The 13757-nt window shown below is 34.7% G+C and overlaps 2 long non-coding RNA genes across 2 annotated transcripts in view; both read right to left on the reverse strand.

Moving 5' to 3' along the window:
- The window catches only part of LOC117610144 (uncharacterized), a 34109-nt gene that overhangs the window by 9732 nt on the left and 10620 nt on the right, over nt 1–13757 (reverse strand). The window lies entirely within an intron of this gene.
- LOC117610147 (uncharacterized) lies at nt 11592–12674 on the reverse strand. Its single transcript, XR_004582807.2, has 3 exons — nt 12415–12674; nt 11905–12070; nt 11592–11675 (listed from the first exon to the last, which is right to left on the reverse strand). It is a non-coding gene; the product is annotated as an uncharacterized LOC117610147 (long non-coding RNA).

Genomic DNA, 13757 nt, shown 5'->3' on the forward strand with positions numbered 1-13757 from the left:
AATTCTAATCCGAATTCTTTGGCTGTATCCAGTACTAACTTTAATCTTGAAAACGCTATGTCTTCATTTTCAGCAGGAATGATAAAATCGTCAATATATGGCACTACGATTCCGTCGCTTATTAATTTCCTAATAACATGATTAACGAAACGTTGGAAAACCGCGGGAGAATTACATAAATCAAAAGGAACTTTTTTAAATTGAAACTGACCTTTATATGTAACAAAAGATGTGTATTTTCTGCTACCTTCCTCTACAGACACATGGAAAAACCGTTTTTCATATCGAGCGTCGGAAAAATTTTGGCATCATGCAATTTATCAAGCTGGTCTTCTATTAGTGGTAGCGGGTATCTATCCTTCACTATTACCTTGTTGATCTTTCTGTAATCTATGCACACTCTTGGCGAACCATCTTTTTTTTTTACTACAACTATAGTGCACCGATGACAAGATGTCCCATGAGACAAATGCAAATGCGTGCTTCTCATGGGACATCTTGTCATCGGTGCACAGTACTTGGCTACAAAAGTCGGATGCGCAAGGTTCAACAATATTTTCCTTGATCCATTCCTCTACCTGTTTATTTACGGTTTTGCGATCTGTTACTGGCAAACGTCTAGGTCTCTCGAAAATTGGCGTTTCGTCTTTCAACACGATTTTCATTTCCACGTCTGTACTTCTTGTTATTTCGGGTTTATAATCGGTAATTAACTTTTCAATGCTTTGACGATGTTCAACGCTCGCGCTTTATCTCTACCTACTATTACATCTAAATATATCGCATTATCCGGGACAACATAAATATTACATGGAAAATCAGAATTATCAATGTTCACGACAGAAGAAAAATAACTTAACGTGGAAACCGTATGTTTTCCTAGTCTCGATAAAGTAACATCTACTTTGTTTAAAACTGCCGCATTCAATTTATCAGCCGAGCTTGTCCGAATTATGGTGAATTGACTTCCCGTATCAATTAATGCGTTTAAAGGAATGTTGTTAATTTTAATTTCTTTTGTCATATTATTTGAACGAAGAACAGAAATGTTATTTATTTTCGGAGAAGTAACTAAATTTTCTTTCTTAATACTCGGACAATCGGACGCAATATGACCATGAGACTGACATTTGAAACATTTTTTCCCTAAAGACTTATCTTTACAATCGTTCGCATGGTGTCCTTTCTTACCACATATGAAACAACGAATTTTGCTTATGGTTGTCTTACTGTTAACGGCGGGTTGTCCTGGTGATTTCGAAGGTGCAGCAGGAGATTCTTTGTTTCTTGTTTCTTGAACTTGTTCTTTCGATACAAGCTTCCGTTGGGTGCCAGTCACGCTAATGGCAACTCAAAAAAAGAGGAAGGGTAAAGGGATATCGGGGACTTACAAAAAAAGAGGGATACGCGACACGAGCGTAGCCGGCGCACAGTGGGACAAAACGGCTTTCGATGATCAAAATTCAATCTTCGTGAATTCGCAAATTGAAAAACTATTTGCGTACATCGATAGAGAACAAACTGTTGTTTAACGAAGTGTAAACCGTTTTTTCATATTTGCTTCCGTTTTGCTGTGGTCCGCACTCAAAGTCAGTAGAAATTCGTTAGAACAAAACGCTAATGATATTATCCGTAACTTCAATGTACGATTATAAAGAACTTTACTCGGAAAGATAAAATTCAAATGAATTATAAAGTTTACTAGATTAGTATAGATTCTATTCAGTGCATAAAGTAAGTTAAAATGTTAACAACTTTTTAAATAATAGGATCTAATTGAAACGAAGTACATTGAACTAAAATCTTAACTTTGTGTATGATTTTAAAAAATTGCAACCACTTGCGAGGGGTTTAATTATTACTGCAGTAAAGAGTGAACCTTCCTCTATCAGAATCAGAAAAAATTGGTTGCCCCTACTTGCCCCCGTTCAAGAAAATGGCGATTGAAATAAATTACACCCATCTTGGCCGCTGCGCACGATGATGGAAAAGCAGTACCAAATACGATTATTAATCAGTTAACTGCATTCGACGTGTATATTAGTCATTGCTTGATTTTAATTACATATCCCGTGAGAAATTTTCAAAACTAAATCTCACAGTTAAATATTCAATATGTATGTCGATATTAACTTGCCGATCCTTTCTACAGTGATTCTAATTTAACGAACGAGATAATCATTTTTTAATTATTAAATCCGTTTCTCTTATAGTTATTAACAGTTTTGAGTCAAATTTTTGTTAAATGACATACCTAAAATATATCTAACAAGTGAAGGATATTGAACACGTTACACTTTATACGTGAATATTTTAACACCATGTAGTTCAATATGATTTATATTGGTATAACTTAAGTACCATAATATAGGCAAAAACTTCCCAAAATTTTATTAAAGTATTTCTAATAGAACCGAAGTTACAGACTTTTGATCGCCGACAGCTATTTTGTCACACTGTGCGCCGCGCCGGTGACTTATTAGTGATGAGTTCGAGAGCAGCTTTCATCTGGCTGTTTTGGCCAGGCGGTTGATTTGTAAAAGATACAATATTTGGAGTTCAGTTCGTCACAAGTCATACGTAATTCGATGTCTGTCGCGACAGTGAATAAGAGTTAAATATAATCTTTTAAGAGTTTATATTGATGATAGAGAAATATGCCTAATAAAATTTCAAGTCATTGTTCACTAACAATAATTTCTCATTTTATAGCATATTATAAATTTAATAAATCTTCGTTCATTTCTTAAGTATTGTCACGTAGGCAGACCGTTTTTATCAAACATGCCTCCTTTCAAATAAACTTTTAACATCTGGAAAGGAAAACTCTCAGGCAAAAGACCACTTGCTCTTGAAATAAACAGAATAGCGATAACAGAACCAAATGTTTTGGGAAAGCAATGGGTCCACCGTAAACATCACCGAACAGATGGGCCCAGCCCGATTATCTAAATAGTAACTAGATCACCCTTTCTCATTAGTATATAAACCCGTTCGTACCAACGCTCTTCGGTCAGTACCAAAAGTCATCTTGTGTCGAGAACTTCGTGTACGAACGTGAACTGGTTGCTAGTTAGTGAGATCGGGTTGAAGTCCCCTTCGAGCAAAGTTAACCTTATAGAATCCGCGAAATCGAGTCAGTGTTTCTATTTGGCATTATAATCAACCACACACACAACACCCCGCATTGCCAGTGCGTCAAAACCGAGCATACTGCGGAGATAGGTAATATACACATTACACACCTAATCCGCGACAAGAACAATTGTAATAGACTGAATTGTAAAATATACATTACTGTGTCAACTCCAGATTAGCATCTTACTTTCAAAACCCAGTGAAACTAGTGACAGTTCCCACAATGATACAACCTAACCGCTCGGGTTGTGTCATTTTTTAATAATATAAGTTACGCGGCCTTTCATCCCAAAGCCTCCACTAGCCACACTCGCTGCCTAGCTGCCGGCCACGTAACAATATCAGCTTTTGTTTTTTAAGCAAAATTAGCCTAATTAATACAATAATGGGTAAATATTTAGAATAAGGGAGCTACCTCCGATTTCGATCACCTTCAAATATGTTGTCAAGGTCGTCATTCTGAACAACTTTTTCCTATACATATAATAGTCGGACTCTTTTAGTTTGCTAGATATTTGAGAAAATAGTTATCTTAAGGCTAGATAAATTTTCGACAGCATTTTGCGTTCAGTAGAGTGCCTAGTGTGTATATATACATATATCTTGTCATTGACTCAATGTCCAAAGTCATCAGTGAACTAGACATTTTTTGTATTTCACGAACTGTGTACGACTAATCATTGTAACGTACAATTATATAAATATCAATGCTCTAAAATGAAATTCTACGAGTTTTTAGCTCTAACCACAAATCGCGACGAATTATTGAATTATTTGTATTCTAAAAATGTTATTCGTCAAACAATAAAATGTCCACAGTGTGGAAGTATTTTAGAATTAAAGTGTTTAGAGTCATTATGTTTTCATTGTACTAACCATTATTATAAACAAATAATGAACCGTAAAAGAAAACGATTAACATGCAATTTTAAAATCAGTGCATTACATAGGACCTGGTTCTCAAAAACAAATTTAAATATTTGTGTAGCTTGTCGATTAATTTGCTATATTTTAATGATGAATACTCGTAGGCAAAGATTTCTCGAAGTAGAACTTAACATTTCATCTTCTACAGCAGTTGACTGGACTAATTTCTGTCGAGAGGTAATTAATTAAATGCCTATTATTATTAACACTGGTTTATGAACTTATTTTATTAATAATTTTTCAGCTTATGTATGAATGGTTGATAAAAGACGAAAATCAAATTGGTGGGGATGTAATAGTCGTGGAGATTGACGAGGCAAAATTTGGTCGCCAAAAATACAATCGAGGACGAGTCATACAAGGACAGTGGATTTTCGGTGCTATTGAACGACACTCAAAGAAGTTTTTTGTTGTTCCAATAGCGTCTCGCAAATCGGAGGTACTGTTACCTCTAAATTTGAAGAACATTGCTCCGGGAACAATAATTTATAGCGACTGTTGGAAGGCGTATGCACAAATAAATAAAGATGTGTACAAACATTGCATTGTAAACAACTCTGCAAATTTTGTTGATCCCGGTTCAGGGGTACATATATAAAATATTGAAAGACTGTGGAGAGCAGAATTCATATTTTTAAAAAAATTCGATTTTTCTGAAAGATTAGATGCGTTTCTCAAAATAATGGGAATTATGTATCCCTTGAATGAAAGTCTAAACGAATAAATGACTAATATGTGCTCCATTTAGCATTTGACTGTATTAAACTTATACCTACATATACTATCCGTTCATTAATCCCCACATGTGTTTTCGAAGTACCTAAAAAGGTCCATCCCAAAGGGGTTTGGGGTTATCGTCGTCGTGGGGGCGGAGCCCCCCAAAACAATAGGTGAGATCCTAGTTGCGACTTATTCACTCTTGGAAATATTGATAGTTAAGCGCGTTATTTTCTCAAATATCTCGCAAACTAATAGAGTCCGACTATTATATGTATAGGAAAAAGTTGTTCAGAATGACGACCTTGACAACATATTTGAAGGTGATCGAAATCGGAGGTGGCTCCCTTATTCTAAATATTTACCACACGGTTTCATTTTTGAGAAGATTGAGTTTGAAAATTGTTGAAAATATTTACAAGAAAATTTATTTATGGTATCGTGAACATAACAAAAGGTTGAGAATTGCGTTGCATGTGCAATTATCCTTAAATCGGTAATATTACGTCATCGAGGACATCCTGTAATCTTGTATTTTGAAATAACTTCGAAATGTAAATTTTTTCGGAGGAAAAACTTTTTAACTGAAAGATCGTGTAATCTAAGCAACGTATACAACATGACGATACTAAATTTCAAGCTCTTAGATTTCCGATCGTTTGCACTCAAAGGGTCCATTAGCGGGTTTGCGTTAATTAATATTTAACTTCCTGACTGAAGCAAAGGGTATTTATTATGCTTTGTATCGGGTGTCTGTAAACTATACTCGGGACGTGGTTATGATAGCTTAGTTTAGTTAATTTCCAATTTGTACATAGACAGCCGACTAAACCAGCCATGTTTAGAGCGTTACTTTATTGAATTTTTAATCGATAATTTCAATAAACAATTAGCTCAAATTTCAAATAAATCTATTCCATTTTAGAAATTGCTTTGTGCCCCAATTTCTTTAGATTTTATATTTCCAAATTAGCGTTTTTCAAAGCTTCAGTTTTCAGGTTCTGTAAAATCCTGATTTCTAGATTTCAGAATATTCTCAATACTAATCTTTACATTTTATACATTTCAAATTGCAATTTGTAAGTCTTATATCTGCCTCAATTCTAAATTTTATGTTCCAAATTCTCCAAAAATCTGATGGACTGGGTGAAATCGTAAAAACAGGCAAATCAATTATATAATTTCTTTTCAATTAGAAATCATTTTGAAATTACTTGATCCTGAGGATTGTCAATACCGTGAGATTAATACTCGTGGTTGGAGGGTTGCATGAAAATTCTTGTTTACTTAATTAATTAAATTTCGCTTTTGATGTGCGGACATCATGATGAAAGGAGAGTTAGCATTGACGACTCGTCGCAAAGGATCCACAGTTCGCTAAATATAATTCACCTAGAACGGGAAATGTACTGCCAACTTTCCGACATCATTCAAGTGTTTGCCCGTCCAAACTGTGTCCATGTTAGAACGCTCATTCTCTCTTTATGTCCTAAATTGTCGACTATTGGATTACATGCACCTAGTTTCTGAATATCAGTAAACAGTCATTGAAATAGTACGTCGACGTTCTGTCTACGGTGTTAACTTTCTGTTCTCTAAATCATTCTTCTTCTCGAAAGACTCTAATTACATCTCTCTTTTTAATTGATTAAAAAAAAATTAAAAATTAAAAGAATTTTTTTTAAGAAACAATAGCGTGATAGTTTTTTGTTCCAGTTCCAGAAGGTCTCTAATTCATTTATTAACCGATTTCGAAAAGTATTTTCTTTTTTTTTTTTCTATGTACGTTCACCGATTATTTCGAGACGGATGGACCAATCGGAACAAAACCTTTTGCATCTTATAAAATGTCTCCCAACTGGTCCGGTAAAAAAGACATTTTGCATTTTTTTATTGCTAACGATTTTTATTGCAAAAACGTACCGTTCGGCGTTTATTCTGCAAGGACTGTACCGATCGTGATGAAACCTTTCACATCTAGTAGGAGATATTTCCGCGATGATCCCACTTGCAAAAATTTATGGAATTTGTTATTGTTAATAACTATTGTTATTGCAAAATACTTCTTGTTTAATGTTTACAGTGTATAGTCATTACTCAGCATGGAATGTACCGATCGCGATTTTTCAAAATTGTCTCTGGAAGTAGACTTCGTCAGTTTCTTTACAAATTGGTCGTTATAAGAAGACTTGGCTTTCTTCTTCATGTATCGGTCGCTGGAAGCTGATTTGGACTGTTTCTTTGCAAAAGAAACCATCGCCATCTTTGCACACCTGCGAATGTTCTTTTGTCATGCGGTTTAACGAGGACTTTGTTTGGCACTCAGATAAAACTAAAATCAGATAAAACTAGACCATCTAAACTTTTGACACGACTAACAATAAGAGCAATTTTTGACCTTTCGCAAAATTCTTTTTGCCAAGATCAATTACAGCTTTATTTAATGTAGTCCTCTGTAATTTGTGCACCGTTACTGCCCAACTTAGGATAAGTGGTAACATTCTGCGCTCAATGTCTCCGTAACCTTACGTCGCCTGAAACGTTGCTGCAACTGGAGTTATTGGGATGTAACCATCGACATCTTTAAACCTACTTCCAATGGATTCGTCGTCCAATTTTATAAGTATTGAGTCCGGCAATTCTCCCTGTACCAGTTGATCTCTTCCAAGTGCCGGTCATGTAAATTTCTTTAATATTCCCATTGCGCCGTTTATCAAACCATCAGAAATTGATATATTTCGTCACAGCATGATTCGCGATCTTCCAGCTAAACATATTAGTTAACCGATACGAACGGGAAAACACCTTATGGTATCCTATAAGTACTGCTCGTTCCACTAATAAGTGTGAAATAAAATAATTCAAGAAAAAAAATGCAACCGACTTTGAGATGCGCTAAAAAATGTAAAATAATTTATACAATTACATGACAATTATTAAGGAAACCTATTGCTGCATTAACAAAATACGCTTAAAGGTATGAAATAATTTATATTTCATTCAACAACTATTAATAAAAGCTACTTAATCGTTAAATAGTATATTGAATACATTTCAACTTTTTTGGAGGAGGCGCAAAATTAAAAACTTTTCTTCTACTAGGAAGATCCTAGCTCGAGCGTCGGCAACCTATGACAAATGACTCATTTGATAACTTCAAGTAAACAATATACAACGGGAATCAACACACTCATTGCGAATTAACTACATGTACATCAAAAGTACTGCCAACTTCTAATACAATCATTACAATTACAAATGTTTTCACCCGTACATATAACGTTGCGCATTTTATTTATGACTTATTAATTACCAAGTTTGCCATACCGCAATCAAATCGTTATTGGTAGCATCATTTATTAGGGTATTTTTAATCTTACGCCGCCTCCGAAAAGGTTGAAATGTATTTAGTATACTATTTAACGATTAAATAGATTTCATTAATAGCTTTCAATATCCATCATAAACAAATAACCACGCGACTGTTCAATTAACAAAATATTGGGGCTTATCGGTAATTAGAACAATACATAATCAGCAAATTGGTATTGCACCACTTATTTTTATGTATACTTCATGATAATATTTTAAAAATATTTTTCATACGTTATTAAATGATTAGTGTGTATTCTTGTGTAATTAATAATTTAAAAAAAAATGATTTTATGAAAAAAAAAATTGGACATTCATGGGGCGCGAACCTGCGACAAAAAACTTCCTAGCGGTTCCGCGGTCGGACACCTTAACCATTCAACCACCGACAACGTTGAAAAACTGTCGAATATTTTAGGAGATAACGTGCGTAATTTTCAATTATTTACAATAACTTCACTCTCTCCATTCAGATCTTGCTCCATCCAATGCAGAAATGTTAGAAATCACATCATGCACTAAGTGTGTAAAGGAAATGTAAAAATTGAAAGCATTTCTCATGTTATCGCACAAAATATGTCGAAAATATCGGTTTTTGTTTTTTTTAAACACGGCGCACCACACTTAAAAATCTGAAAAAAATTGAGGACACCAGTCATACTAATATCTAACTACTGTGAAAGTAAAAATCTAGTGTTTTGAAAGCTTCTACCCGAAATCTCAATTTTTCTACTTTTTTTTGCGTTTTTGATTTTTCACGTCTAGGATTTGCAACCGAAAAATCTGAGAAAATTCACAATCATAAAGAAACATGGCCGGAATATTCTAGAATTTTTTCAGATTTTTTGAACGCCATTAAATAGGGAAAATATGGCAAAAACCACTTTTTCTTTCTCACCCTGTAACTACCCTCCCAGTTGAGATACAGGGTTGAAACTTGGTGTACAATGGTTTTTTATTATAAGCTATAAAATGGTGCATTGCTGAAAAAAATCGGCTCAAGGGCACTTTTGACCATCTTATCCTGCTATTCCCTTTTTGCAAGTGGGATCATCGTGGAAACATCTCCTATTAGATGTGAAAGCTTTCATCGTGATCGGTACATTCCTTGCAGTCTAAACGCCGAAAGATATAAATGAAGCATTACGTTTTTTGCGATAAAAGTCGTTTGGAATGAAAAAATGCAACATATTTTTTTTACGAAACCAAGTGGGAGAAATACTCTACGAGATGCAAAGAGTTTCGCACCGATTACTCCATCCATCTCGGAGTAATCGGTGAACACACATAGAAAGAAATATATACTAATCGAATTGAGTAACCTCCTCCTTTTTCGAAGTCGGTTAAAAAGACTCGGCGTTACTCTGTCGGTTTACCCGCAATAAATCCCTACGTAAAAAGTCTTCGCGTGGTTTCATTCCCCTTTTGCTACTATGGTTGAAATTCGGAAAAACCGCGTTGGTACGGTAACGACAACCGCTTGAACGTAACAGATTCTCAAGAGCTGATTCTGTTTTATCCATATAGTAAAGACCCAATAAGTGTTCGAAAGGATCTATCTTTAATATTTGGGTGCTCTTTGGGTTGGGTGCGTGTGGGTCTTACTAGGATCTTAATAAGATAATTACCTGCTTTATTCTTTGGGGCGCCTAGAAGGGTTTTTTTGGCATTAAGGACAGGTGCAACATTTTGAAAATCTTAATCTGGCTTACTAACTATACAGGGTGAGGAAAAAGTCCGGGACCGATGAAATATCTCGAAAGAAAAGCATTTTAGGAAAAAATATTTGATACATAAGTTGTAGTGTTTCAATAGATATTTGACCTTGAGCGTAAATATAAGGCGTAAGTCAAGTTAAAAATTTTAAATAGAAACCCCCACTTTTTATTTAATATTCTTGTAGCTGACATCGAGAGCTTTTCAAAACACTTCCACCAGCTTCTTTCGGTTGAGTATTTTTCGAGATATGAGTTGATAAAATTCAAGTACCGTCGCGTCGGCATTAGCAGTAGCCAAGGTGTACCGCGTAGAGGTTGTCAAGCAGTAGAAGGGAGGCAATTCGAACATCAGCTATAATAGCTTCTTTACCTGATTTTTGCTCTGTTGGTCGGTCGGTTAGCTTGGTGATCATACGACAAGGAAAGGAAAATGTTACAAAAAGTTAACAAAAAAAAAAAAAAGGATTTTACATGGGTCACCCTATAGAAACGGAAGCCGATATCGCTATGGTGTGAATGGCTGTTCGACACTTGACGATGACGGTTGCTACAGCGAAGACGGTAGTGTTAGTTGCGTCTGTATAGGAAAAATTCTATGTATTGTACGAAAATTTTTAATTAATATCTCGGAAACTAATAGGAAGCCGAAGATTTTCGAAAAGCCTTTATATTTGGGGTCCTTAAAATCGGAAGCCTTAACATCTACGTGTATATAGCACATTAGCAAAATGCACAGGATCCTATTTAATAGAATACAGGACAGAATTTTACAATTACATTATTCTTATTGGTCAACCTATCGATGTGTGACGCCCTCATAGATCTTGATGATCTTCAAATATGTTGTAAAATACGATATTTTTTGCAACTTTTTTCTTTGGCAAATTCAGGGACTATCTTTGTTTTCGAGATATCTTTTAATTCGAGAAGTTAAAAATTTCATACTTTTTAAATGTTAGATTTTCAAGATTTCAGAATTTCTAAGGGACTTGGTCCACCCTCCAGAAAAGTTCTAGTTATGTCAATGCCAATTACTAATTTTAATAATATTGAATTTTTTAATTAGGAACTTTCTAATTATGTTAGTCATTTTCCAATTACTAAATATTATCGAAGTTCTTTGAAATTTCTGAGATCCGTCTGTAATTATGAGAGGTAGGTGAGGTACCAAAAACACCCAACATTTTTTATATTTCCATATAACACTAATAAAATATCCCCCAATAAATACATCTGAACACCAAAGAATCAAAACAAAAAAAAAATTTAATTTCTTCGATCGCAGGTATCCACTCGTTTCAGAATCATGCAGCAAAGTATTCCCTCGTAAAAAAGAGATAAGACATCGATTGAAAAGAAACAGGAGAGGAATTGAATGGAACGGAACTGTCTCGTTTCAGGCATGCCTTTACCTGGCCGATTGACAAAGTCCTTTTCCTCAACATTTTCTCTCGTCGGTGATTTTCAGTCTTTTAAACGCGTCAAAATCAACGCGCAACAAGCACCTGGATATACTTGAGAAATCCTGGTTGCCTTGAGACGCGGTCAAGGAATCACCGGGAATAAATCTGTCCGCACAGATTAAAAGGATACTGATAGATCTCGTGCTGAAAGCGTCGTACTGAGGCGTCAGATGAAACCGAAAGTCTCCAAACGTTCTCATTTACACAATTCTCTTAAATATTCTCACAATTGCTTAAAATATTGTCGATGTATAAATTCATCCTCCGGTAACCTTCATCTATTTTTCATATTTCATTATTTTTGGCTATTTGATTATTCTATGTGATAAGTATACCTCATCTAGAAATGGTTTTGAAAAAGATCGATTTAGAATCAGACAAAAACTCATTTCACAACTGCAACTTTATGGAGATCGATACTTTCGAAATACATAAAAGCTACGATAGAGTGCCAAAAGTATTCGCCTATTCCATTATATGTCCGTTTCTTTATTTCACTTTCGGTCCAAGATCTTCTTCAACCTTTAGAATAGCTTTAGTTCACTCTTGTGGCGTACAGTCAAACTTACCGATGAATATAAATGCCAAGGGCAAAACAGTCGACTTAATGCCATCTCTTTGGAGAAGGTTCGACTTGACCTCGCGGAGTATCATCAATCTCACTTCTTGCCATATACCTTTCCATTCACATTTTGCGAATTGTCACGTAAAGTGTTGGACGAACTGGTTGTTTACCTATGTACATGTACATGAATTTGTTGGAAAGTTTAAGTTAATACTAATCATCAGACTGGTAATGTTTATGCAATTATGGTAGTCTTCCAAAATATGAGAGACTCATTAATTATTATTCATATTCATGGTTTGGAACATTATCAAGGTTGTTTCGAAATTTGAATTCGTCCCTAAGGTTCTCCACAATGTTAATGATTAATATCCAATTGATAAAACTCCAATATTATTATTGATTAACTTAATCAAATTAAATTAAATTTATAATTAAATATAATATAATCGTATTATAATATATGAAATTTAACAAGATTAATGGTAATTATTTAGAAGTTGGCCCTCCTCACCGATTTTCGTGACCTTGAAATATGTTGTCAAGGTCATCATTCTGAACAACTTTTCCCTATACATGTTACCGCCGCTAGGCCTTAGTTTCCGAGATATTTGCAAAAATCTTTAGTTAAACTTAGGTTACGAGTACACTGTATTCCGGGAAAAATGGAGACTGAATGGTGATTGAAAGAGTGATTGAAGTGGTTTGAGGTTAGGGTTAGGGTTAGGGTTTTGATTTTTTCACGTTATAATTACTCTTTCTTTCACCTTTTATATATTGTATACCTATTATTCATTTTGTGTTTCGGAAACATTTCGCCCATCATATCGAAAAATGCAATTATACGCTCATTAACATCATGTTGACGTCGGAATAAAATCTCAGCTGTTTATATATCCCACGTCATGAGACGTACGAGTTCCATAACGAGGAATATTAACTCTTGTATCACGCCATGTACGCTCTAAACCTAAACCTAACCTAAACCTAACCTAACCCTAACCCTAACCCTAACCTCAAACCACTTCAATCACTCTTTCAATCACTATTCAGTCTCCATTTTTCCCGGAATACAGTATACTGGTGACATAAGTATAACTACAGTTTTTTACGAATATCTCGGAAACTAAGACCGAGCGGCGGTAACATGCATAGGGAAAAGTTGTTCAGAATGATAACATTGACAACATATTTCAAACTTTTAAATAATTACCAGATTAATTTATCTATAAAATTATTAATCAGTAATACTACTAATTAATATATTATAGGTAAAATAAATAAAGACCATTAAATGTGAAAGGAAAGTGTAACAAATGTAGTATAATCACAATTTTATAAACGTATTCAAAAAATCATGGCGACCAACTTGTACCGTTAGCACCAATACCGTTTTAATTACCACGTTACAGGAATATCAATAACATAAACTTTTTTGGTGCTGAATAGGATCATGTACCTCGTGCTTCCTTTCGATTATATCAACTCCATTTGCCAGCAATAGAGTCTCTCTAATATTTCTGCACACATTGTTGGAAAGCGTGAAAGCATACATAAAGAGGACGAGGATGCTGACAACGAATCTGAGAATTTTTGCTCCGTGGCAAATCGACTTGTCACGAAATCCTATTGCCGGTCGTTGCATGTTTCCAACGTTCTCGGTTTTCTCTGAAACCCGATAAAACCTCGCCATGCTCAAATTTTCAATACGCTTAGCCCAATGATGCTCATCTTCAATCCGAATTTCCACAACGAATACTCGTATATTTCATTATGACATATTAGTAAATAACTCTTTCACTTTGTTATATTTTTGTTATCTAAAGACTGGAATAAAAAGTTAAAAGTTACACCCAT

The sequence above is a fragment of the Osmia lignaria genome, chromosome 13, assembly GCF_051020975.1.
Source record: "Osmia lignaria lignaria isolate PbOS001 chromosome 13, iyOsmLign1, whole genome shotgun sequence".
Taxonomy (NCBI): domain Eukaryota; kingdom Metazoa; phylum Arthropoda; class Insecta; order Hymenoptera; family Megachilidae; genus Osmia; species Osmia lignaria.